At 42.6% G+C, this 26,690-nt stretch overlaps 1 protein-coding gene across 1 annotated transcript in view; it reads left to right on the top strand.

Moving 5' to 3' along the window:
- TENM2 (teneurin transmembrane protein 2) overlaps positions 1–26,690 on the top strand; it is a 1,165,990-nt gene that overhangs the window by 406,710 nt on the left and 732,590 nt on the right. The window lies entirely within an intron of this gene.

Raw genomic sequence — 26,690 nt, 5'->3', positions numbered from 1 at the left:
GCATATATATATATAAATGATTTGGCTATATATGTAATCATATGTATGTTTGTCTAAAAGAAATGGAACTGATTGGGTTACAATTCACATGATTATTCACGTATTTTGAAAAAGAGAAGCCATTGTTGAGAGGAAAAATAAATTACTAATTGCAAAGTTTACAATACCAAGGAAAAATTTACTCTACAAAAGGGCAAAGTGGTTTGTAAGCATATCTGTTATTTTCTTCTCCAGAATACCTGTGTTCCACTAGCATCAATTTCTGGTGAACATCTCTCCACATATCTCCCCATTTCCTCCCATTTCCTCTTTTCTTTCTGTGCACAGCTGCCGCCCTAGCCAAACCACCCTCAGTACTCCCGAGAAGTTCCCTGGAATACTAGCTATTCTTCCTACAGCCAATAAAACTCTGCCAATCAATTCAATTGTCAACTGTGTAACCTGATCAGTCATTTTCAAGCGGGCTCATTGTCCCTGTCCTTCTTAGATCACTCATGAGGGGCTTCCCTGGGTCTTTGGAAGACAAATCTAGTTGCTTAACTTGGTTCATCGGCCATACCCCATCAGCTCCTCATCAGACCCACTCCAGTCTTTGAACTCCTGTCTTCTTCCTTTCCTTCTGATCAGAACTGCTTATTTCAGCCTTGGGACAGGCTCCCCTTTTCTAACGGTCCTTTGGACACTTTGCCCATTAGCTTCTATTTCACCTTTGTAATTTCCTTCAAACTCAATTTCCCCAGAAAAGTCCTAATGAACTTCTCCACTCCCTACCCTCAGGCTAGGTAAGGATGCCTGCCATCTATCCTGGCAGCATTTTTCTTTCATAACCCAGAATATGGCTTATAATTATATTTAACTATCTGGTCACTTAGCTGCCCCTCTAGTGCCATTAACAGTGATGTGCAATCAGGAACTAGGTCAGTTTTGTTCACCATGATCTGTCAGCATTTCCCAGGACATTGGCCCGTAGGACAGGTTCAGCAAATACGGGTCTGGCAGCCTCTCTTCACACCTTCCAAAGGAAGTGGCAGGAAACACATCTAATTATGCCATCTCTCCCCTGTATCAACTAAGAGAAGGGCTTACATAGATCTTATGGGATATTACTTGATCCAACCCCCAAGTCTCCACACAGAGCCCACTTCAGAGGGCTCTAAAGCCACTGCCCAAGGAGGGTCTGACATAGAAAGTCTCTGCCCAGTGAGCATTCCTGGTCCCACTGGTCCTGCTGGCCTCTGTGGGACACAACATCCTGCATCCAAATATTCAGGGATGCCCTCAAGGAAGAGGGAGCTTTTAGGGAAAAGCATTCTACATTCTTCCTGAATAAACAATCTTGTTACAAGATAGATACACATTTACAAAGGTAACCAAATACCAAAGTGACATTGGAATAGCGATTCTAGGAATCCCAGCACTACACTCTGAGACAGCTTTTTAATATTGATCTATAAGGCAAGCACAGGAGCCCTATTTGAAGCTGTTTTGCCCTATTGAGAGAAACACTGGTACATCGATAATGAATCCTAAAGTGATCAAATGTGCTATTCCTTTACTTGCTTGCACACAATATGGGTTACTAGTCGACACACCCACAAACATGTGCCAAGATTTGGGAAGTATCCAGCACAACACAAAGCACAGAGAAGGCAGCACACCAAGCTAGCTATTTTTACTCATAGCATTAGAAAAAGAAAAAAAATTCATTAAGGGAAGCACCCCACCCTGGTTCACATTGACAAAAACCGGGGTTCATATTACTTGCAGTACCGGTTTGATGTCCATGAAGTGTGATACATTGTTTCTGCGGGAAAACGCACAGAGTTTACACTGAGTGAAGCCTTCATAGCGGGAGAGATCGAGCGCAGTGACACGGTGTTAGGTGGCACAGTGAGTGCCTGTAATCGAGGTAAAGAACAAAAGCGAAAGAGCAAATGTAGGCAAAAATGCAAGTTTAATTAGGGCTATTGTGAGATTGAGGTGTTGGTAATATCAGAAAGGCAGTGACTAAAATTGCAGTTCCAGCTACAGCTGCATAGTTTGGTGTCCTGTAGCTTTTAGGGAACACTCGTGGTCACAGGCAAGGTAAATTGCTAACGTGAGTATATTATATTCTCCGTGAAAGTTTGGGGTGTGTAGTTTCATCATCTTGTGCTTATTGAAGAATTGGAGGTCCAAATCTACCATTAGGTCCCTTGGAAGAAAAACCTGGTGACTATGCCTGATGCAGACTTGAAATCCCCAGATAGCACAGTGCTGTTCGGACACACATGGGGCTACCCCAAGTCAGAGTCCCATCAAAGGCAGGGGCTTAGCTTGCTCAGATGTTGCCACTTTCCTCCGAGAGCTCACACCCCACTCACGTTGACATTAGGCACTTGTTAACACAAGTCCAAAGAGCTTTCAGAAGAAAATCCGTGTATCGCTAGAATAGTTGGGAAAAGCATGCAGGTAAAAGAGGAATTGTTTCCAGACTTGGCTCTTGAAAAATGAATAGGATCAGGAGAAAGTAGAAGATATTTAGGAATGATTGGAGCAAATCAGTCAAAATATCCTTTAAAATCCATGGTAAATTCTAGATTTAATCCAAGCCAATTTATTTGAAGGCATAAGGTATAGAGATCAATTTGAATCGCTGTGTTGGTTAAGAGATCTTTCTAGAGCAGAGCTGAATCAGGGGTGCCCATCCACGCAGCCAGGGTATATTTAGCATGACTTATTGAAACGCATTCAATCCTAACCGATTAGCTGCATCTTCCTTCCCTCCCATTTCCTGTTTCTTTTGCTGCCTCTTTGCACGAGATTAAATTGTTCACCTTATATGATCCGGGCACCATCTTCTCATATAGGTATTTACAAAGGAGAGGTTTGATTAATCGATGGAGATTTATGCCAGGAAATACATCTCTAAGAGCAGAGTACCCCATTTTGTAGTCCCCATGTCAAGGGCAGTCTGTTTTATTATCAACAGCAATTTTGCTTTGGTTCATTGACTCAATCCCAAGAGAGAACTTTCCTTCTGTCATCAGGACTGATTGGGCTTTCCTGAGCACTCATTTCTTTCTGGATTATGAATGCCATGGGTGTTGTAACTGGGTACGCTACCGACTGGAGGGGGTTGCTAGAAAATTTGGGCTTAGAAAGAAATTTGTGCCCCAGTTACAGTGAATCATGGGACTTTGGTTTCTGACAAATTGTGGAGTTTGAAAACCAAGGCTTTTGTTCCCATTTTAATGACATTTACACTTTATGATGAATATTTGACCAATAATTGCATTCAAATATAGCCCCAGGAAGCATATACAGATTATTCTTGCAAGGAATTCTGCTAATATTTCGCATACATTTTGCAAGTAACTTAAATGTTAAAATCCCCCAAACTTAGAGAAAAGCCTAGGGAATTGGAAATTCTCTCTGTGAAATCTTAATGGGTGCTTAAAAGAACCAGTTTAATTATTTATGGAACTATTTTTTATCATACCAAGCACATCGGAGGGACTCCATGAATGTCTGTGGAATTGATGGATTTTCTTTTAATAGGAAAGGCACAGGAAAGTTCAATGACGTAATCAAGGTCACCCAGCTACTTAAACGCATCAGCCACCGCTGGTACTAGGACCTGCATCTTTTGATTCATAGTCCAATGTCCTCTCTCCAGGACCAAATTCATGAAGAAAATTGATGGCTCTCTAAATAAAGTTCTTTTACCATGTACTTAAGTTTAAGCAATCCCCCTTGAATCTGCTAAAATCCACCATTTACTCTGCCAGGGAGAAACAGTTCAACAAACCTTCCATGGATTAAAAGCCTCCTCAAGTTGTATATTTGCCCTTGAAAACTTTTGTCGCTGCCACCCCAGAGGTGAGCCTCAAACAGAAATAACACAGAGACGTGGCTGTCCTAGATGGGCCCGGGGTGAAATTTTGGCAACCACAGCGTCCTGGGTTGCGGTGGTGGTTGTGAGCTGGCGCAGTTCGTTCACTCGGAAGGACAGAGTGAACGCTGCCCCGTCCTCACAGCGTGGGTTGAGGTTGAGCCCTCTTGGCACAGCCATCCTGTCAATCCATCTCCTTGAGTCTCGGTCCCTTTTTTTGGCCGATCCTCTGCTTTACCGGGCATGTTGGTCTTTCCCAGGGACTGGTCTCTCTCCTGCAAACATGTCCAATGGATAGGAGACAAAGTCTTGCCATCCACGTGCTTGAGGGGCCGGGGTGTTCTCCCGCACTTCTTCCCAGATGAGTCCTGTGTCCTCCCGGCTGCCCGTGCACTGCCACTCCTTCACCGGCACCCTAACTCACATGCGTTTATGCTTTCTGTCTCAACTGCCAACTCCATGAGTAAGAATAAGTTTCCAGGCTACTGAGATACTTTTAAAACTGATTTTTCTATTATTTTTACCCAAGACCAATCCGAGAAAAGAGCCACCACTGTTAGTTTCTCCCTCCCTTTTTCCCTTTCTCCTTTTTTCTCTCTCTTAAGAATGTCCTCCAAAGGCATAGCTGTATTCTCAATAGACCAAGCTCAAAGAAGCACTAGTCCTTTTGAAGTCGAACCAACCAGAAATCACATAGGAAGTTCAAAGAATTTCAGCCATACGCCAAGCTCAAAAGCCCTGCCAGCATTTTATTTCTAAATTTTATCTGAAACATCTTCTTAATTTCCCTAAGTACAAGAATTCCAACTCTCTTTTATTCAATGAATTGCGTTGTTTTTGAATGAGCACGCACTTGCCAGGAATTTGAAAACGATGGCAAGAAATATATGAGAAAAGTTTTCATTATTGTGGAGACATTTTAATATAATTTTGAGCCTTGTTGAAAATAATAACCTAGTTCTGATATCAATGGACTCATTTGAAAACAAAATGTTTATCTCGCCCCATCAATAGAGAATATTCACAAATTCAAAAGCTGAGGGGTTTGGCTTGCTTGTTTGTTGGGTTTTGTGCTTTTTCCCCCTTTGGTTTTGCTGTTTGTTCCAAATAAATAAATTAATATCTTTAGCTGATTATAGAAAATTCAAAGTATACAATAATTAGATTTAAGAGGAGTCTCTTAAGTCTCTTGGAGGTGCAATTTAAAAATTCTAAATGCGTGATGCACACTTCTGTGGAAAGCATAATAATCACCTATACAATTAGCTAAATGATTCTCTTGAGTTCAAGAATATAAATTGGTGAGTGGCTATCTGAATTAATCAGATAATTTCCATGTTTTACTTAGAGATGTAGACTTTTTAAAATATTGCTTTGTGTGTCTTAGTTTCAAAAGGACTCATTGAAGTGGGAGGGGAATGTTCATCTTCACTGGCTTTGGTGGCTTAAGGTTTTGTCCAATTTTTGAAGAAGTTGGCCTTGCAAGTCGGAGAACCATGGAGGCAAGAGGCCGACCCTGAGCCTTATGTCGTCCTCTTACTCGTTCATTTCACCCAGGTATTGACTTCCTCAGTCTTTGCGTAGTAAACAGTGTGTTCCACAGTCATGTATTCGAGCTATGGACTCACACATGAGAGTTGTGATGACTTGCTGACATAAAAACACCAATCTCAAATGGTAGACAGCCATTTGACAAATAAAAGCATAATAGAGAATTTATAGGAGATGCCTTATTCCTTCTAGCTTATTCTTAAATGCTTTTATTATATAGAATCATAAAATAACAACCACTCCTTTAACTATCTTTGAGGCACAGTGCTAGGTGTTTGGGATTTATTTTCATGTTTTCGGCTCTGGCGAGGTGAGCACGGAAACACAGTGGCTGTAATCGTGAGGAGTACGGACTCCAGAGATCCTAGCTCAGTTCTGTCAATAGCGAGTAACTCATTATAAAATTAGTTAGTCTCTCTTTGCCTCTGCTGCTCATTTCCAAAATGGGAAAAGAGAATATATCAACCATCGATGCTATTATGAGGAATCAGTGAATTGATGTATGCAGGGCACATAGGTGAGTACATGGAATGTAGTAAGGACAATATAAATATTTGCTATCACAATGACTATTTAAAGGGGTCTGGTGGCACTGTGTTTACATTGGGCCGCTAAACACAAGATCGTCCATTCAAACCCATCAGACACATGAGGAACAAAGATGAGGCTGTCTGCTCCGACTAATATTTAAAGTCCCAGAAACCCCTTATAGGGTTGCTATGAGTTGGAATCAACTAGATGGCCATAGATGGGGTATTAAGAAACCTGGTGATGCAGTGGATTAAATAACCATTGCACTGTGAACCAAAAGGTTAGCAGTTTGAACTCACAGCCACCCTGGGAAAAAGATGAAACAGTAATCTGTTTCCATAAAGAGTTACAGCCTCTGAAACCCCATGGGCAAATCTACACCATCCTATAGGATTGCTTTGAGTTGGAATCAACTCGTTGGTGTTGGGTTTGTTGCTACCTACATTTTAATTGTTAAGAAAAATATACTAGGACTGAAAAACAGAGTGTATTTCATTTTTATTTTACTTGGAATTGGGTGAGGCGAGTCTTTTCCAAAGAAGACATGTTCATTTGGTCTCAGAAGGTTGAGTAGGATTTCAATCCAAGTAAGGAAGAACATTCCAGGGAGAAGAAATTGAATCAGTAGGCATCATGTGTATATTAAAATCCAAAGTATTTGTGGACAGACGATTAATTGGGGAGTTTATAATGCAGGGTGCACAGTAAGGAGAAGAAAATGATCTGATTATAAGAGATCTAAAACACTATGATTTTGTTTATATAGACAGAGCAGATTGTGTGTGTACTAAAAGATCAAATGACTGTGATATCACCTTAGTTGTCATGCCATTGTCTTCTTTCTTTAATTATCTTTATTATATAAAATCTAAGCATCTACCGACCCTTGATATGAAAAGGGAGCCTTAGAAAGCAAAGAATGGCTCAGGTGTGATTTTTGTATTTATTATATGCACCATAACTTAATTGTATTCAATAGTATCCTAAATCAAGACAACAGCCCTCAGTTAACTAGAACAAAATTGAGATTAAATTTGCTAATCAATGCACAGTAGTAAATTTCTAATTGATGATGGCTTAGAAGAAGCAATTGGGCATATCCTCGTCTATATTTCCAGGATCCTGTGCACCTCTTCAAGGAGCCCTGCTGACACAGTGGGTTACGTGCTGGCTGCTAACAACCAGGCTCATGATTCAAACCCACCATCCATTCCTCAGGAGAATGATGAGGCTGTTTGCGCCTGTAAAGATTTACAATCTAGAAAACCTTACGGAGCAGTTCCACTCTATCCTTTAAAGTCACTATGAGTTGGAAATCACTCAGTGCAGTGGGTGTTTTTTTTAAATATTATTATTGGTTTGTTTGTTTTGGTTCCTGACTTCGTAGGAGCCGTGGTGGTTCAGTGGTCCAAGTGATTAAACCCAGAAGCCACTCCATGAGAAAAAGATAGCAGTCTGCTTCTGTAAAGATTTACAGGCTTGGAAATCCTGTAGGGGAAATTCTATGTCCTATAGGGACACTATGAGTCAGCATCAACTCAGTGGCAGTAAGTTTGGTTTGGCACAGGTCTTCCAATTTATAACATAGAATAAATGCATCACTGGGAAGGATTCATTGTCAGCTGTAAGACAGAATGTGAAGGATGAAGCAGCCCTGTCTCCTGATGTCAGTTGATCTATTAAATTAACAAGTGTATAGATAGATTATTTAAAGATCAATTTAGCCAAGAATTGCTTTCAAATGAATATATCAGGCATCAAGCCTGTTTTCTGAGATGGTTTGGTAATTGGAATACATATTACAGGCAACTTCTCATCACAGAGCTCAGGCAGTTTCCATCAGAAGGGTTTGCTCTTCCTGCAAAGTGTGTGAAAATCAAAAAAAGAACAGATCCACTTCATTATGTATAATGAGGAGATCTGCAGTTACTCTGTAAGTAATTGCAGGAAAGAATGGCTAGAAAAATGTGCCTTGCTCACAATCCTGGCACTGGGCGAACATTTCCCTCTTAAAAAAACCCTTTCAGCATGAAAGTTTTGGAATTAAGTTCCTAATAAACTTCGAAAGTCCAACAGCTGTGAGTAATTATGATACAAGCATATCAATCCATGTGCAAACAGATTTATTCGGTAAGCTCCAATCCTCTTGCTAACCCTTCACTGCAATAATTAAGCACACGCTAATGAGTTTGTTAGCAATTTCCATATGAACCCCCCTGCCCCTAATTATTATTTGAGTTACCCATATTTATAATACTAAGTAATATACTCAAAGAATCTATGTTAAAGGCACCACTGGAGCTGGTATGTTAATTTGAATTTTCTCATTCATATGAAAAATGAGTTAGTGGAAAACATTTATTTAAAAGGTCAAGAATTTGCAGATTGGATTTTTGTACCTGTGTACTCTTTTGGAGACCCTTATTCATTATCTGTGGAACCAATAAGTCATCTTATTAGTTATTTCCTTTCCTGCTTTGAGACCGCCATATTTTTGCAGTGAGCTTCACGTTTCTGAATGACATGGCTTTGTCTACCACTTGGACCTGTGTCTGATCGCTCACATACTCTTCTGTTCCGGAATACTGGCATTCTTTCCATTCCTCAAGCAAACCAAGTTGCCTCACACCTCAAGGCCTTTGCGTATAGCACAGCTCTGCCTGAACTCCCTTGTCTGATCACTTCATAGGCATGGCACTCCTTCATTAGCCAAGAATTCTCTCAGATATAATTCTGTTAGGAAGGACCCTCATTCTCTGTCACAGCACTAGCCCAACCACTGGTTTTCTGTCATCTCACCCAACTGTTTGTTTTTTTAAAAGCTCATCGTTCTTTTGAATGAGTGTGTTCATTTACGTATACTCCTCCCACCTAGACCACAAGCTTGGTGACATACCAACATGTGGTTTATCTGCAGGACCGAAAACAGTGCCCACTGCATGATGAGCACCCAAAGGAATCCTGCTCCAATGAATGAATATATTTATGACAAAAATGGATTGGGAAAGAGTCTCAGGTGTCTGGTCGACTCCTTATTTTACGACTGGGGGAAGTAAAGTCTATTTGCTTCCCTGACTTGTCACCGAAAGAAAAAAATATATATATATATCTATGTATGTAATCTTAGAGCTGACCAAGGGAAGTAGGTCTCACCTTTCCAGGTGTCTGGTCCATTGCTCTGCCCTTATGCTCCTTGACCTCATTTTTAGCCATCCGATGATGCCTACTGAGTCATTCCGTTACAAACATGGCAGGTGTACTGGTACAATCCTACAATTTGGTGATTTTTTTAAAATAAAAAACTAACGTTAACACTTTCTAGCTCTATGGACAGGTCACTTAACCTCCTTTGCTGTTTCACCTGTAGTGGAGGGATCATACGGATGTGCTGCGTTTCCCTTGGTGTGGGTCCTGGAGACTGGATTGTTTTGGTGTTGGTGCTGGTGTTGGCACTGGAGAGTTGATTCCAAGTCGCAGTGGCCCAGTGGGGCAGAGGAGAACAGCCCCGCAAAGCTGCCTCAGTTGTCATTGGTATGGGAGCCGATCGTCAGGTCTTTTCTCCTGTGGGACCAGCTGGTTAGTTCAAGCAGCCAACAGCATTCAGCTCGTGGGCAAATGCTTCACCGTTGTGGTTCCAGAGTGCCTTCAATAGTATACTTGACATGCCCACTGAGCCCAGTGGTTGTAAGAACAAAGTAACATACAATTTGCAAAATTGCTTGACAAACTATACAAATTTACTGACTAAATGCCACTCGGTAACAGTATAAAGGAGACTGGAACATGCTGAAATTACGTAGAAATCTCCAAAAGGCATCATTTCCTTTAAAGTGAAGCAAATGAAATACATTTTTCTCTCAATGCTTCTTTCTTAATTTCTGTAAGCCAGTGGTTCTAAAAGAGTGGTCCCTAATTAGCATAACACCATCCTGTGAAAAGGTGGTCAAAAGACAAATGCTGGTGGACTTTAAGTTCCACTGAACAGGAAACTTTAGAGGGTAGCCAAGCAATCTGGGTTTGACCATGCCCCCTGCAAAGCCTGAAGCCACTCAAGTTTGAGAATTTTACCTTTGCTTTACGTGGTAAACAAAAGGGTGCTAATCTTCATGCCACATAGCCTTACTGTGTCCGTGCAGAGGCCTGGGAGCAGAGTGGTTATGCCCCGGGCTGCAATCCACAAGGTCAGCAGTTTGAAAACACCAGCCACTCAGTGAGAGAGACACGGCTTGCTACTCCCCTAAGAAGGCGCATTCTCTGAAACTCCACGGGGCAGTTCTGCCCTGCTTGCCATGTGTCAGCATCGACTCAATCGAAATAAGTTTGAGTCTGAGTGTTAGTGAAAATAGTGGTAGAAGTTCATTGTGAAAGTTAAAAATCAAACTGGGATCAAATTGTATCACCTAATTAGTGTGGGAAGCCTGCCTCACGGAACCAAATAAACTTTGGAGAGTTGTCGCCCATGAGGAGACAGGAGGCCAATCATTCACGCCGAAGCCTGGTTTGTAATCCAAGTGAGTTGTATGAGCGATAGAGGAAGTTTCAGGTTTACACAGGGACCCGGAAGGCTCCTCCTGAACGTGCAGCCTGCCTGTAAACTGCTCACAGAGTCCCGGGTCGACTCCAGGCTCCTGCCTTTTCAAGGATTCTGCGGGGTGGCGTGGTGGACCACCTCTGGTCGACCCCATTGGCTGAATTGAATTCACCTGGCCTAGGCGGGCCAATCCAGGCGGGAAACTTGAACCTTTGCACATATGCTGTATTAAACACTCAATAAGTCTCTCTCTCTTTTTTTTTTTTACCTCCATCCCTCATGGTTCTCACACACACACATATGTGAATGTACATATGGGTACACACATACATACATGCAAACATTGATGCACACCAAATCCAGTCTGTTGTTAGCTTTTATTATCTGTACAATATGAAGCTCTTGTTTATGATCCCTGTGAAATTCAGTACAAATATAACAGGACTTAAAATAAAGGGATTTAGAAGAGAAAGGGAGAAGACTGAGAGAATTGAAAAGGGATTGGGCATACAACACTGTTCAATGGAGGAACAGGGGTAGTTGAGTAATAGGCTTAACTAAACTTGAACTCAAAGAAAGGATTAAGGACTTATCTCCGTGATATGAGTCTGCACATGAAATGAATGAATATTAAGCCCACCTCAGTATGCACTTGGAAGGACAATGTCTACTAAGGGAGAAGAGTGGCAGCAACTGCCTCTACAAATAAATCACACAGCTTTCACAACACAAAACAATGCCACAATGCTCTGCAGTCCCTTAGACCACTAGCATGCCCGCCTGGAGCATTCCCCTGGGCCACTGTAAAGTGGGAGGTGATTCCGTGAGGACACTGGGCATCATGTTCCTCCCCAAGGAGTCTACCCTGCAATTATTTCTAAATCCTCTATATATGCCTTGCAGCTTCTGTTTTTAGTTTTTACAGATTTGTTGCTTAATCTTTTATATAGGATATAATTGTCCATTTTCAAACATGTGGTTCAGTGAACTTTAGTTACTTCACTGAGTGGTACAAGCATCATCATAAGTCAGTTGTAAAATATTTTCATTCCCCTAATAGGTTCCTCTACATGCATCTACCTTTAGAGCAAAGTCCCATTCCCTTGTCAAGCCCTAGGTAACCACTATTCTGTTTTCCATCTCTATAAATTTGACTCTTCTGTATATTTCCTAGCAAAAGAATACTGCAGTATTCCACTGGGCCTCCTGTTTCTGGCTCCTTTTCCTTGGCACAGTGTTTTGGAGGATCATCTATGACGTGGCATATACCAGTAGTTTATATGCATTGATTTGTAGCTTTATTGATTCTGAAAAACAAACACGTGTTTCCAAAATACAGTAAAATGGAAGCAGATTTAGAAGAGGTCTTCACTGTGGCTCATGCAATGGCTGTGGTGCTAACTGTCCTGCATTTATCATTCACTTGTTCAGTTTGTCACAAGGGACCGTGTCAAGTGAAGCTTCCATGCATCCCTTACAAAAGAAAGTTGTATCATCACTAATATAAATCCAGAATGGCAAAACATATTAAGGTAATTTCTGGCAGATTGTGATTGGCAAAAAGGGGGCCATTCATTTTGAAGAATGCTGTGATACAAATCTCTATTAAGTCATGTAATCGAGTTAAAAATTATCATAGTATTAAGATGAGTCTTAGACCCTGAAAATAAGTAGGCGATTCATTACTTTTAATATCTGAAAGTAAATTAATTCAGGATTTCATCGTTTTGTTGATTTCATTTTCTTTCATATTCTAATATCTTGTCAGAGAGATTGCTGCAATATTTACATATTGCCTTTGCTGCATGCAGTACAGTTACCCTCTCAAATTATCCACCTGGATCCATTTGATTTCATAATGTGCTTTTGTTTTTCGAAAGTTGAGTTGTGGCACCTCATAAATGTTCAGGGAAAAGCATGGCAGGGTGGGCTCAGAAATTACATAAAAACGCTTCCAGTACACATGCTAAATAAAAGCAGGTCATGTAAAGTTTATTAACTACACAAATTAGAACAGCTTGGCAATAGGTGTTTCACATGAAATTTCTAGAGCAGCATAAATATACCTGAGGTTTGAGTGCATGCAATTCTCACAGAGCCGTTGGCTCTTCTCGTTGACCTCAGCTTCTCTACTAAGTGGTACCGATGCTCTCTTGCATGGGATCAGCAATGCCCTCCAAGTTTAATGTGGGCTTCAGGACTCAACAGTTCTGAAGGATTGTGGAAAGGGTCCTTACGTGGGCTTGTGGTCACGACAAGAAGGAGAGCTTTAGGTGATTGAAAGTAGTGGCAACTACTAAGTATCAGGCACTGTGCTTCAGAGGAAGGGCTCAGTCAATCAAATTGGGACAGAACTTCTATCCTTGTTCCCATTAGTCATATGAGGAAACTGAGGTGCAGGGAGGATAAGTGACTTATCCCAGATCATATAGCCACTCAGCATCAGAGGCAAACTCAACTCTAAACCCACCACCATCAAGTTGATTCGGCTCATAGGCAGGGTTTCTGAGGTAGGCAGTCTTGAGCCACTGACCTTGCAGCTAGTTCAACTCTAGCCCACTGAGTTTAGTCTTCTCATAAAGACCGATTATGCTAAGTGGTCTCTCAAAATGACAAGTGAGATACCTGCCCTTCCCTACTTCGGCCAACTATCTAACTATATTGAAAAATCAAATCAGCTCTCAGATCTCTTTGTATTGTTCTAAAAGATGGGCCATTCCATCTACATCAGAGCCTTTTCTCAAGCAGAATAAAAGTTGCAGTTACCAAAATTTTCAAATGGCTCATTGCTGGAGTGAAGAAGGAACTGAGTAGTGGAATGGACAATGTGGATGAATAGCACTGACTTACCATGTAGGAAAGGAGCTCTGGGGGCACTGTAGGATGAGTGCTGGATTATTAACTCCAAAGTCAGCAGTTCAAACCCACCTGCCTTTCCACAAGAGAAAACTCATGCAGGCTATCAGCTCCCACAAAGATTTAGATTCTCAGAAATCCTAGAGTGGGTCCTTGTGACTAGGACCTGGCTGCATGACAGTGGGTTTGGTTGGGGAAGGAAGAGTGAGGAAGAAAGACGAAGCTCAAGACCACAAACAAACAGGAGTAAAGCTGTTCTAATTGCCACAGAGTGGTGTCAGAAATACCATGGAAATCCAGCTTGACAAGCCACCAGATGGTCTTCCTCCATCTCTTCCCCTCCGTCATTCTGTTTACCAGAAAAACGTGTCAGCTGTGTTCCTTTTCCATGTGTATGGTACGAGTGATTGAGAAAGCAGGGATTGTTTCACCCCATAAAGACCAAGGATTAAAAGGAAGTAGACAACAAAGCTGTTACAGGATGCTTTCATGCACCCTGAGCTGGGTACTAAGTAGTGAATAAGCGTTTCACAGCATGTTATCAACCTTCGTTTGGAGAAAGAAAGGTCAAAAAGTTAAACCTTGATATCTTTATCGTTTCACAAAGGTTATTCCTGAAGGAGCTATATTTATAAAGAAAAACAAAAGAAAACTAAAAACCACATAGATTATCGGAGGTGGGGGAATCCTTGCTTGTATTCATTCCAAAGAATGGGTTTCACCTCATAGCTATTTTTTTCTGAAAGAGGTTTGTGCTATTATCCCTGTGTATTATTTTTTCCAACAGTATCAGTATAGTGGGTTGTTATCCAAGAGCCACTTTATTCCTGGATGAGGTTATGAAGCATTGTGGTGGTATGGTTATTCCCATGAAAGTGCCCAAGAAAATAGAAGATATATGAACGTAGCAGGGGTTCTGAGGATACAAAGCGAAACCTTAGAAAAGTAGACAATGTTATGGTAAAGTGCTGTGGCTCACTTCTCTTTAGGGGTGAGCCTACTCCAGTTCCCCAAATCCTGCAAGACAAGAGGCACCAAGTCCAATGGGTGCTGGAGCCATCCAGGTGATATAAGCAGGAAATATAGGAACACCAAGCTTAGAGATAGAGAAGCCAGAAATCAATGATTCTCTTCACCCTATAATAAGACAAATACTAGCTCAAGTGCTGAATGAAATTGCAGCATCTAATGAGTCACAGAGTCATACACATCAAGGATTAAAAGGAAATAGACACCAGGGATTAAAAAGGATTGGGAATGGGAAGAAGGTGGCAAACAGGATGATTCATGAATAATAGCTCAGGGAGGGCTGGCTCCATGTGTGTTGAGCAGGAGAGTCCCCCTCCAGAGGAGAAGGAAAGCCGCAGGTACCTGAATGAAGAGAGGGGCCAACAGAGATGGCCCTGGATGCCTAACAGGATCGGGAGATACGGGAGATTTCCTCCATTTTTTTTTGTCTTTTGCAGGCAGTAAGAACTCCCACCCCCAAAGGTGTTTTGTTCGTTTGTTTTTTAACATTGGGAAGGGCTGGTGTCAAGGATGTGGCGTGGAGGGCTGAATCCGTCAGTGCTCTGTTAGGTGGGCTGCAATGGGAAGACTGCGCCTGGAGTAATTACAGTGACCTGTAGAAGCAGCCAGAGAGACAGGAATGAGCATCGGAAGATTGGGAATGGCCAGGACAATGGGGGCTGGTGGACTTTATGGATCCAGATTGGGTCAAATATCTAAGAAGAAACAGATGTTGACCTGGATTTTAGAGAAGGACAGTAATTCCACTACAAAGCCAGACAAGAATAAGAGCATATTGTGAAAGGGCTGCTGTGTTTCTTCAGTCGACGGAGTTATTTCACACTGGCACCTGGGAACGTGGGTAATGGATATCTGCCCTAGTGGTGCCCCATAGTATGACCCCCCCCTGTAGGGAGCACGAAGAAGACGGGAACGTTGGCCTAGACTCTAAAGAAAGATGCTTGTTCCATTGACTAAGTTAGATGGTAAGCACAGGAGCCTGTTGTGAAAGAGGAGTTGAGTTCCAGTGCAGATCATGTGAGCTCAACTTGCTAGCAGAGCCCCACCCAATTTGAAACACTTTTCCTCTCTGCTCCTGGAAGTAGTTACCATCTCAGAAACCCACATGGCAGAGAGAAAGTGTTTGGTATTCCATCCTTAAGGATCCTTGGTGGCACAATGGTTAAGTGCTCTGGTGCTAACTGAAAGGTCAGCCCTGCAAACCTACGCCACAGCTCCTTGGCTGGAAAGACCTGGGGGTCTGCCCTCATCCAGATTACTGCCGAGAACCCCCCCTCCCACCCGGTGACCCCCCCTCCCCTCCTCCCCCCCTGCTCTGCCACATAGGGTGGCTGGGCGCCGGAATCTATTTGACAGTACCTCACAACAGCACCATTCAGTCCCCTGGCACAGTTTGTCTGCAAGCCACTCTGAAGTTTTGTTTCAAAGAAAGCCTCAGGCATAAAATCTTGTAAAAGCTTTGGTTACAGACGTTCCCTGCCCAAAAGGCAATCCTCGGGATTTGGGAAGATGCATCCGTAAATACATACACCTGTGGAAAACCACAGGCACTAACGAACCAGTGGTGTGCATGAAAGTCAGAGAAGCCAGACGCATCATGCGCATTTTAGGATCATTGTATTAAAGGCTTAGCAAGGATGGTGGGTATAATCACTAACTCTGCTTGGGGCTCGATGGCTCTGGGTTTGTGCCCAGCACCAGTCTAGGATCAAGCAACCCATAAAAGTGTGCCTGTCACTACAGAAAGCCAGTGTGTATATGACAAGAACACATATCCATATATTTGAAACAATACAAAATAAGAATTTGACTATTTTGTGATACACAAAAGAGTCAAAGGCATTGCTCAGTTTCTTGTCCCCACAGTGGAATCTGACCCAGCAGTGGGGACCAGAGGACTGAATTATTATCCACCTAGATCAACCTGAAAACTCGGGACCATCTAGTCGCATACCTGTCCCTTCCTCATTTTCTCCTAACAGAGCTTAGAAATTCCAGCAAGTGATTTGGAAGTCTGTTTGATGTTGGTCTCCAGTGAGAACCAATGCGACCGCTCACTTGCTGTGATTGGATGGATGTCTGTCTGGGAAAGAGGGCGGAGGGGGAAAGGGTGCAGGGGGACCCCTCACCACAGGCTTTGATCTTCCTGGACTCCTCCTGGGATATTTCACCTTTTGATGTTGGGACTCAGTTAATTACTAGTCAAAATTGGTTTGCGGGACTAGGAAGCAGTTTGAAGGCTCTGTTCTTTGATCTGAAGAACTTTCGGGCAACTTTTTAGAGTCTTGGGCACATGAAAAGGGGTTAGCCTGTGGCCCCTTTCCTAGCAGTGGGCCCCGACTCCGATCCTCTTGTTCAGCCAGACTAACCTCACTGGAAGATTCCTTCTTCCTGCAGAGCCTCGTGTTCGCATTAGTAGTAAAGACTGGCCTTTTAGGATCTCTCCTGCTGCAGCACGCAGGCATCTTCCTGGCGAACACCCGCCGCCTTTCCATTCTTAACTGCCTGTTAATACTACCCTACACATCTCTTGCAACACGATCTTGATCCCGACGACGACGGGATATTAAATTAATGGGTCGGGAGTCCGATTCGTTGCCATTTCCTTTGGTGATGCAAGTTAACGTCCTCCATGGTTGACCTGAAAGGCCGAGAAACACGCGGGGGGTTGATGGGCAGGTGGAGCTGGAGAACGCAGCTGGCTTTGCCCTTCCAGACAAGGAAACACAAGCTGGCACCATGCCTAGGCGTGCAGGCCTCCTAATGAACACGTCTCCCCAGGCTGAGGCCGCTGCATTGTGACCACCGGGCTGACAAAGAGATAAATGTTCAATGCTCAGGGGGGAAAATCAGGCAGAAAAACAACAACAAAAAACGAGGAACTCTAGGAGTGTGTTTTGTTCTTTGTGTCATGGCCCACTATGGAATTTTCATTCTAATTGCATGCAAAACCCATTTAAAGAGGGGATAGAACTTGACTGTGACCTTGAGAAACACAGGCACATATGGATGTGTCCCAGAGGAGCTTGGGAGGGTCCCAGGCTGTCCGCCTCACGTGCCTGGATGGCGCTCACAATGTATTTGGTATCTGAGCCACTGTACTCTATGTGATGCCCCTGGTATAAGAACGTCTATGCGGTTGAGTCCCCGGGGGATGCGAGTGGTCTAAGTCCTCAGCTGCTAACTGGCACGCTGTGAGCTCACCCCCAGGGACCGTGGAAGAGAAGCCTGGCAGCCTACTTTTGACACATCCGCTATGGACACTGCTGTGGCACGCAGTTGGACTCTGACATCCTTGGGGTCTCCAGGAATCAGAGTCCTCCCCATGGTGACGGCTTTCATTAGTTATTTATCTATAATATTTGACTTGTCAGCTCATATCAGGGAGCAGAGTGGTGTGCAGCCCTGCAGGGGCAAAGCCATCATGTCATCTACCATGTTCCCCAAACAAAAGTTACGCCACCTGCTCAGAGAGAAGCAGGCATACCTGAAGACTCTGGAGTTAATCGTGGGAAAGAATAGTTTATAACGGTTTCTTCTCTTTCCTCTCTCTCCCCCATCCCCACCTTGGGAGATGGCCCACACCTCAAAGAATTTTAGGACTTCCTGCCCCACTGTAAGTAATAATCAAAGTCCTCAAGGCCACAGAAACGAAGCCACGGGTCCATTTCCACAATGCACATTGTGTTCCCTCAGTCTCCCTCTCTCTCCCCTTCTGTGGGAAGCTGGTCTCCTGACTAAAAGAATTTCCACATTGCTTGACTTTCCCTGCTGTGGCCCCTTCCTCATTTAGCAGACTGTGGCCTATATGCATAATTGGGAATTAATTTTCTAATTAGGTTCGCCACATTTTATGAAGTTGTTTGATGGGGTGTCTGTTCTTCTCACATAGCCTAGAGACTAATGTAGAGGTAATCATTCTTTCTCTGGCTTTGCCCCTAATTCAGCAAAGGTTCCTAGGAAATATATTTAACTTTTATGAGAGTGGGGTAATACATCTTTAATGCCATCTACCTTTGAAAGGTTGTTGGGAGAGTGCTAACTGAGGCTTTAAGACTCATTACACTTGAGTTGGTTTTATTTGTAATAGTTGCTCAGACAAAAATGAAGCCATTTCTTTTACAAAGTAAAAGGCATTTAGCAAAACAAGGGGAGTACCACTGCAGAACGTGAAATGACATGATGCTGAGAGGCAAAATAACACTGAATTGACGCTTGAGAAGCAGACATGGTGCTGAAGATTAAATGGCTGATATTACACTGTGACTAGCAGAACTGTGTCAGGTATGGGCTGTAGGAATCAGTCACCTGGATTCCCTGTGATTTACTGTCATGAATCCACAGGTGGAGAAATTGACAGTCTGGGGTTCAACTACTCTCTCACTCTCTCACCCATCAAGGCAGGCCAGCAAAAAATAAAACCATCTCAACATTTTCCCTCTGGGTTTCGGTATAAAAATCTGAAGAAAAAGCTAACCAGTAAACTTAAAAGTAAAATCTCAAGCCTGGCATCATCACTATTACATACAATTTGGTTCATGTTGCTTATCACCATACGCATTTGTAAAATAGAAGGTTTGCCAAGACAGTGAATTTGGCATTGGAAAATGTGCCTTTAGTCTCATTTTACAGGAGACCGATGTAGATGTAATTGATCCTACTGGAGGTAAAGCTAAAAGGTGGGGATGAAGGATACTACTCAGTAGCCTTCAAATAAGAATCACTCTTTGCACCAATAGCTTCTGAGCATCAGTGTGCTCATTTGAGCTTGCACACTCACCTGTCTGAACCAAAATGTGAGGATGCAGTCGAAGGCCTAATGGACCACCCAAACTGAAACTCAGCTTCGGGGAACAAACAAAACCAACGTTTATCTCCATCCCTCTCTCTTTCATTCTTTCCCATTTATATGACCTTGTCCTATAACGTTTCCCATCTCACAGCTGCACCATGTTACTCTCGCAAGATCCGGAGAAGAGCGACCACGTGATTGGATGGGGAAAAAACATTCTCCCCACCGCATTGAACTCAAAACGCACTGTATACCAGGAGACTCAGAAGGTGGCCACTGTGTCCACCTCTCAGTGACCTTGGGCAAATTATCAAACCTCTTTTTAGCCAGTTTGGGGCAAACAAAAATTCCAGTCCAGTGTTTTAAAAGATGAGCAGGAACCCGCCAGAAGCATGTCTAATAAGCAGGTTTGCAGAGTGTGGGATGCAGGGGTTCTGCTTGGGGCTCTAGTTTGCCACTTCTCCCCAGCTATTGAAGGATCCCTGAAGGTCCCTTTCCACTAACTAGTCATCCTCATCCTCTTGTTATTCTATTCTCTTTCTCTCCGTTCCTAATGGTATCGTTTTTATTGATTTATTTGTTTAGTTAGTTCGTGAGTTGGGTCGCCAAGGTCTAGAAGTCAAAACCAACTTCACTGCCATCAAAGTAATTCTGACTCTTGGAAGCACTGTAAGACGGTAGAACTGCCCCTGTGAGTTACCAAGACTGCAAACCGGTATGGGAGTAGGACGCTTCCTGAGGTCTAGAAGGAGGACTCAAAGAAACTGAACTACATGGGGAAGGAGGCGTCAAGTCTAGGGACCGTCTCCAGGACTGATCCTAAATCACCCTGGAGACGCGTCCAGAGTCTCTTGTAAAAGTGTAAATCAAAGTGGATCCCTCCTTTCTTTTGCTTAGTCTATCAACAGCCAAAGCAGTAGCTTCTGACTTGGAACTTCTTTCTTTTTCCCTTCCCTAGAGCTTTGCCCTCTTTCCTGACTGCGGCCTTTTCTTCTCCCACATTGAGGAGAAATAGCTCGAGCCCCAAATCTGTGTTCAGTTCCACCCTTGCATGTCTACCAAGTCAATGGAGCATCTCCACCTGCAATTCTGGGTCAGTATGTCCAAACTGACTTTGTGTTCACCCAGACACCACCAAAGCTCTGTGGCTTCTGATTTGTGTTGTTGTCAACTCTGTTCTCGCAGGTAACTAGATTTATAATGTCATTCATGTAGGCTCTGCGCCATCCTGTCTCCTCTCAGTTGCATGGTGTCATTTGTATGCATCATCTTCATGTGGAACACATTACCGTTCTCCTGCCACTGTTGTCACTCGCACCATTACCTTCACTACATGGAAATACGGAAGTCCCTTCACCACAAGCCATCCGACTTCTCCTTCTTGCTTTCATTCCGACTTAGAAAGCTGTGGGATTCCTTTTCTAGAAGTATGGCTCTGATCACTTGCCGCCCACACCCTCAAATATTAATTAACTCTGCAATAGTTTAAATTTGTTAATTCTCATTTAAAGTACTCTACAATATGACCCCAGGTACATTTTAATGTCAAAACCCTGATCTCCGCTTATTATTCTAGCCTTCCATTTATTTATTTATTTATTTATAGTATTGAAGGTTAGCAATATGAAAGATTCTAGGCACATAACATGGGTCAATACAACATGAATTTTTCAGTGTAGTGAAGAGAAAACACAACACATAGAGAGGCACGCAGACATGCAAGAGTACTTTATATTGTAGAAAATAAAAAGATTTATAGAAATAAAAACATACTTTTTCACTTGTCCTAAGTGGAATAATTTTTTGATTCTGAGTTCTTCCCACGTGTTTGTCTGTTGGTGCCCTTTCTTCCCTGAAGGTTCTTGTCTTGTAGTCGATACTTTATTCATTTTTGAAAGCACCTTTGTCGGACCTTTATTTATTTTGCCTCCCTAGCATCTATTTATCTGGACTGTACCTCTGCAAACCCTAACGGAAGGTGTCGGAGTGAGAATTGAACCTTGTACTGAGTCCTGAGCGAGTCAGGGAGCTGCAGGTATTTGGCCATAAAGATGGGTTCTAGAATGGAATAGGCTGTGAACTGGACAAGCTGCTAACCTGAGTGTTTCTGAAGAAGTCCTAGAATGACATTTACTCATCCTTGCTGAACATGAACCTAAGCAGATGGAGGGGAAGGGCTGCCACGGCCCTGGCTATCTTCTCTAAGAAAAGAAAGTTGACCCAGAAGGAACTAAGGAAAAATAAATTAAAAATTTCAGCTCCCTAAATCAAGTTATGCCGCGCCTCTGGAATTTTCAATTATATAAACCAACAGGTTTTCTTTTATGTTTAAGTCCGTTTAAACTTTGGATTCTAAAAAATAAATAGAGACAACAAATTTCAAATTCTACCATGTTTATTAAACCTATCTTCAATGCATTATCTCTCTACCACCCAGCTATTTATATCTCAATTATAGTATATGTGTTATTCAGCCTTATATTTGCATTCTATATTAATTCATCCTCTTGTAAAACGAGCTTTTTGAGGGTAGTTGAGTACCCATCTCAAAAGCTCTTGATATGCCAGGCAAATAGTTATAAGGCAGTGGTTCTCAACCTGTGAGTTGTGACCCCATGGGGGTTGAATAACCCTTTCACAGGGGTCTCCTGATTCCTAAAAGTAGCAAAATTACAGTTGTAAAGTTGCAACAAAAATAATTTTGTGATTGGGGGAGTCAGCACAACTTGAGGAACTGTATTTACAGTGCAGCAGCATCAGGAAGGTTGAGAACCACTGTTCTAAGGGAAGGCAATGAGGTACCGGGGACAAGTGTTTACGGAAGCGCTCCTCGCCAGTGCTGACACCGCACTTGCACTACGTGGAGCGCAAGTTCCTCCTCGAATGTTCTGCAGACCCTCTTGCCCTGCTACCGCAGTCACAACTACTCACGAAATGTGTGATGAATTCAGAAGGCTCTCACATCTTACCTGGAGGTGGGGCTTTCCAACATCACGTTGTTCATTAACATTATGTACACTGGACATGCTGTCGTTGTTCATTTTCAGCTTGATGTCATTCATCAATATACATTGATCGCAGGAAGGTTTGCTGATTACCTAACTCTAAAAACCTCTAAATCATATATCCCAGCAAGAAGCCAAAATAAACCTTTATCAAATAGTACATTCAGAAATAAGAGAAATAAGGAGTTGTTGTTAGCTGCCACTCATAGTGAGTCGAGTGTTACGGAGTAGAGCTTGTTCTACAGGTATTATTAGCTATCATCTTTAGGGAGGCAAGTGATGTTTAAACAATGTTTCTGTGTAAATTAGGTCGGGAGTGTACATTTCAGATTATCTAATGTGTTAGCCCAAGGAGACTAGAGAAACAAATTTGTAGGCACTCATGTGTACAAGAAAGAGCTTTATATATGAGAGTAATTGAATATTGAGAAAACATTCCAACCCAGTTCAGAGCAAGTCCACAAGTCCGATATTAGCCCATATGTCAGATTCCAATCTATAAATTCCTCTTCAGGCTCATGAAACACATGCAATGATGCCGAATGCAGGAAGATAACCGGCTAGTGGGTGGAAAGTCTTGTGGATCCAGTGGTGGTGGAAGCATCTCAGTGATGGCAGGGGTCTCCTCATGGCTCCTCCAGCTCTGAGTTCTGACTCCATCACTGTAGCTCCATCAGGCTTGTCCTCAGCAATGTCTCACAGGGTATAAGCTTGTGTCCCACCTCCAGGGAGTTATTTATCTCCTTAATGCCTCCAAATTACATCATCAAGTTGTGATCTGATAGACACGCTAAATTCTACCCTTCACTCATAAGTCTCAAATTGACAACATTATGTAACTACCACATCTACTTTGCATTCCAAAGTTTAAACTGCTCATCAATAGCTTTTTGTGTATGTGCCAAAGTTAAAGAATCATGTACCATTTAAATCAGGTCTTTTCTTCCTTTGGGTGGGTTTACACTACTAACCTTTGGGTTAGTAGCTGATTGTAAGTGGCTTGCATTATGCTGACTCCGGAGATCAATGGGTAGAGGATTAATGGGTATCCTTATAGTCTAATAGTCCAGTGTCTGTCATGAAACCTGAATTATACAATTAATTATCTAGGTCAATAGAATGTGCCATCTTGTCTGCCCAGATGTGATACTGTTGCACTAGAATTCTCAGTGGAAAATTTACTTCAATACTGGCACTCTTTATTAACACAAGTGCTAAATAAATAAATTAGAGAAGCAATTAAAGAAAGGACACCTGCATGATAAGGGGAATATGTAAAATTTTAAAATTTTGTGAGGATATTTCACCTTTCTTGTTTGTATCAGTTTTGAAGACTTGCTTGTAAGCAACAGAAACGGACTCCAAAGAAAGTGTGTTGACATGACAGTCACAATCAAATGAAGCGATTCCAAAGAAAAGCATTCGAACACATGATATCTCCAGAGAATTGGGTACCAAGAGCCTATATCTGTTGTCTCTTTAAGCCACAAATAGCAGGAATCTACAGCAATGGTTTCATTACACTATCTCCTTTCATTTCTATGCTTCCATTGTTCTACTTAAGACAAATCCTTGTGACCATGAATGCAATTCACCTGGTTCTAATCATGTGCCCACACCTGGACCAAGAAAAAGCAATACACCTTAATGCATATTATTTGAAACATGATCTGGAAGCCTTCACTGTGCTATTGTTGGTCTTAGGTATATTCTAGTCTGTTCCCACCATAAGGATCCTATAGGTACCACAGAATGGAAAACTTTATAGAAATTGTGGGTCGGTTGTTCAGCGATGCTGAACATGAGCAGAATCACTTCACCATAGGGCTTCTCTCTGCGTTGGCACTCACAGCACATTTGCCCAAAGTTTGGAAAGGAAGCTGTGCCCCTTGGCAGGTGGGTAAATTAGGTAGAAATAGTAAAATTGGTCTTGCTGTATATTAGTTCAACTATTTAACTAATCAAGATGTATGACTCCAGATTAATTAGCAATTGAATTGGATGAATCCATGAATTTTGTTGGAATGGTTTTGCTGAAAGGGGTAGGTAACAGGGAGAGCCAAAATAGAGATTTCAGCCCTAGGCCCTAGACCTGTGCTAAGTCCGCCATACAAAGCCTTTCTTCCTCATATCCTTTCTTAGCACTGTCTCAGAGCACATGATAAGTGTCCTACATTGGCATATATATTTGTGTGTGTGTGTGTGTATGTGGAGAGAGAGAGAGGGAAAGAGAGAGAAACTGACAGTGAGATGGGGGGAAGTCACACACAGCCTGTTTGCAAAATGGTGCCTGGTCTACGATGGCCAGAATACCCGAATGTCCCTAAAGATAGAAAGAAGGAATGACTCAGGGAGAACATTAGAAGCATCGATATGTTTGACCCCTTTCCGAACTGCGTGTCTGAGGGACTGTGTGGAGAGACTCTAAATTGGTGCAACCAGGCAAGGACTCCCGGAGAAGATGCTGTGTAAGTTGAGCCAAGAATGATGGCCGGTGTCAGCCAGGAGCAGATCTGGGAGTTTGACCTTCCAGGCAGAGGAAAACTCCAAGTGCCAACATTGTGAGGTGGGAGCAAGTGCCCCCTTCTTGAGGATCAGCACGAGACTCTTGTGCCTGATGCTCGGTCATCTAGAGAGCACTGAAGAGAAGGAGGCAGCACAGTCTGTGAGAGGCGCAGGCGTCCGGGTGAAGGCTGGACAACCCAGGACAGGAAATAAAGGGTGATGGGAAGCTACGAGAGGCCTTTATGCTCTAGAGTGATAGCCTTGTTGTCAGGAAGTTAGACTTAATCATGACAACATAATATCATAGTCCATTAACTTGAACTGGGAGCTTAAAGTAGACTATGATACTGTTCAGAGCTGTGAGAGCAAACTTTTTTTTAAAGAGCCAGTTCGTAAACATTGCATACAATCTCTGTCACAACTACTTAACGCTCCTTTCATAAGATGAAAATTGTCAACAGACAATACTTACACAAATAGATTGGGTTGTGTTCCAATAACATTTCATCTTCCCAAACAGCTGGATTTGGCCCATGGGTCAGAGTTTTCTAATCCCTCGTCTAATAGAACATAGGACCACATGTATCAATCTTCCTTGTAGTAAAAGCGGAGATTCCTGTGCCCTCCTCTAGGTGCCTTGAATCTAAATCTCCAGTTTGAAGTCTGAGCGTCTGTATCTAATAACTTTATTAAGAATAAGAGTCTCGCTAGAGACACTAAAAGTCGCTAATCTAGAACCCTAATCCATTCCCCCTGCACCCCTTCTAACGTCTGATGAGAGACGGTAATGGATTGAACTAGGGGAGCATATGAGGTGATTGCTCACTAAAGAAGAACTAGTGTTTGGGATTTTATTTAGCAGCTTGGAGGCAAGTGGAGGGTTGGGAGACCTGGCCGACAAATGTCAGCGACCTGTGTCAAGAGACTTTAAGAGAAGAGGGTATTGTTAGGAGCAAGAGGGAAAGCTCTGTTTAGGTAAGGCTGAGTAGACCAGCCCTCCCTGCGAACTCCCTGGTGTTCATTATTGAAGCTAAAAATACATTTCCCTTAATTGCTTTGTGAAAATAAGTTAAATAAAGAATAAATCTGTTCCATACATGCAGGAGGAGCAGGCATTACACTCCTTTCACAGAAACACTGGGCTGACTCCTCCAAGTGTTCCTTCTCAAAGTTGGTTGCAAATAACACCCACCGAATGTATTTCCAACCACAAAACATTGTGACAGTAAGCAGACATCACAAGAGAGCCGGTTATGCTTTATAGATTGCAACGATTATATTGCGGGAGCAGTTGATGCATTTGTTGGTGTTCATTCTATTTCACATTTGCATTTAAATTCCTCTGGAACAAAGATAAGATAAAGAGGAAAACAAATGATGCTTATTTGTTGTCCTATTGAACTCCTATTAGAAGTATTGCTTTAAAAGAGGGTGAAGCTTTGCAAGTAAGCCTTCCACGTGTTCCTTACAAAACATCACATGCACATTCAATCGTCGACTCAAAATATGCAGGGAAACGTATCCCTGCGGCTTTAATAAAGTCATGAATCAATAAGGAATCGCCCCAAAATGTGGTAGAATACAAGGAGGAAATGAAATACTCAGTCCTCTCTTTTGCCCGTTTGTCCCCGTTTTCTCGCTACATGGAAAATACCCTTGGCATTTGAGTTTCTTGAGGTGATCATTAGGCGGCCTTTTAACGCCTTGCTTGATCATCACATTTCCCCTCTCAAATAATCTCTGCATCCACAGCGTGATCCTTTGATGACTTTATGCAGATCAGTTTTACATCCAGGGCAATTCTGCTTCTCTATGCGCTCTTTCTTGCTGGCATCCAAGAGAAAATATCTTTTTATAGAGTTCAATTGCACGTCCCAGAAAAGGAATGGTGGTACTTCTGCCTCTACAAGAAACACGCCTGCCTCCTCCTCACCTCCTCCTTGTACTGAGGTGGTTTGCTGTAATGACACCCAAAGGGATGAGAGAATGTCGCCTTTCCTCACCCAGGTGATTAAG

The sequence above is a fragment of the Echinops telfairi genome, unplaced genomic scaffold (assembly GCF_000313985.2).
Source record: "Echinops telfairi isolate 266 unplaced genomic scaffold, ASM31398v2 ScPeMD7_7469;HRSCAF=8507_0, whole genome shotgun sequence".
NCBI classification, from domain to species: Eukaryota; Metazoa; Chordata; class Mammalia; order Afrosoricida; family Tenrecidae; genus Echinops; species Echinops telfairi.
Note: the sequence above shows the minus strand (reverse complement) of the source record. Positions and strands in the feature narration are given on the sequence as shown.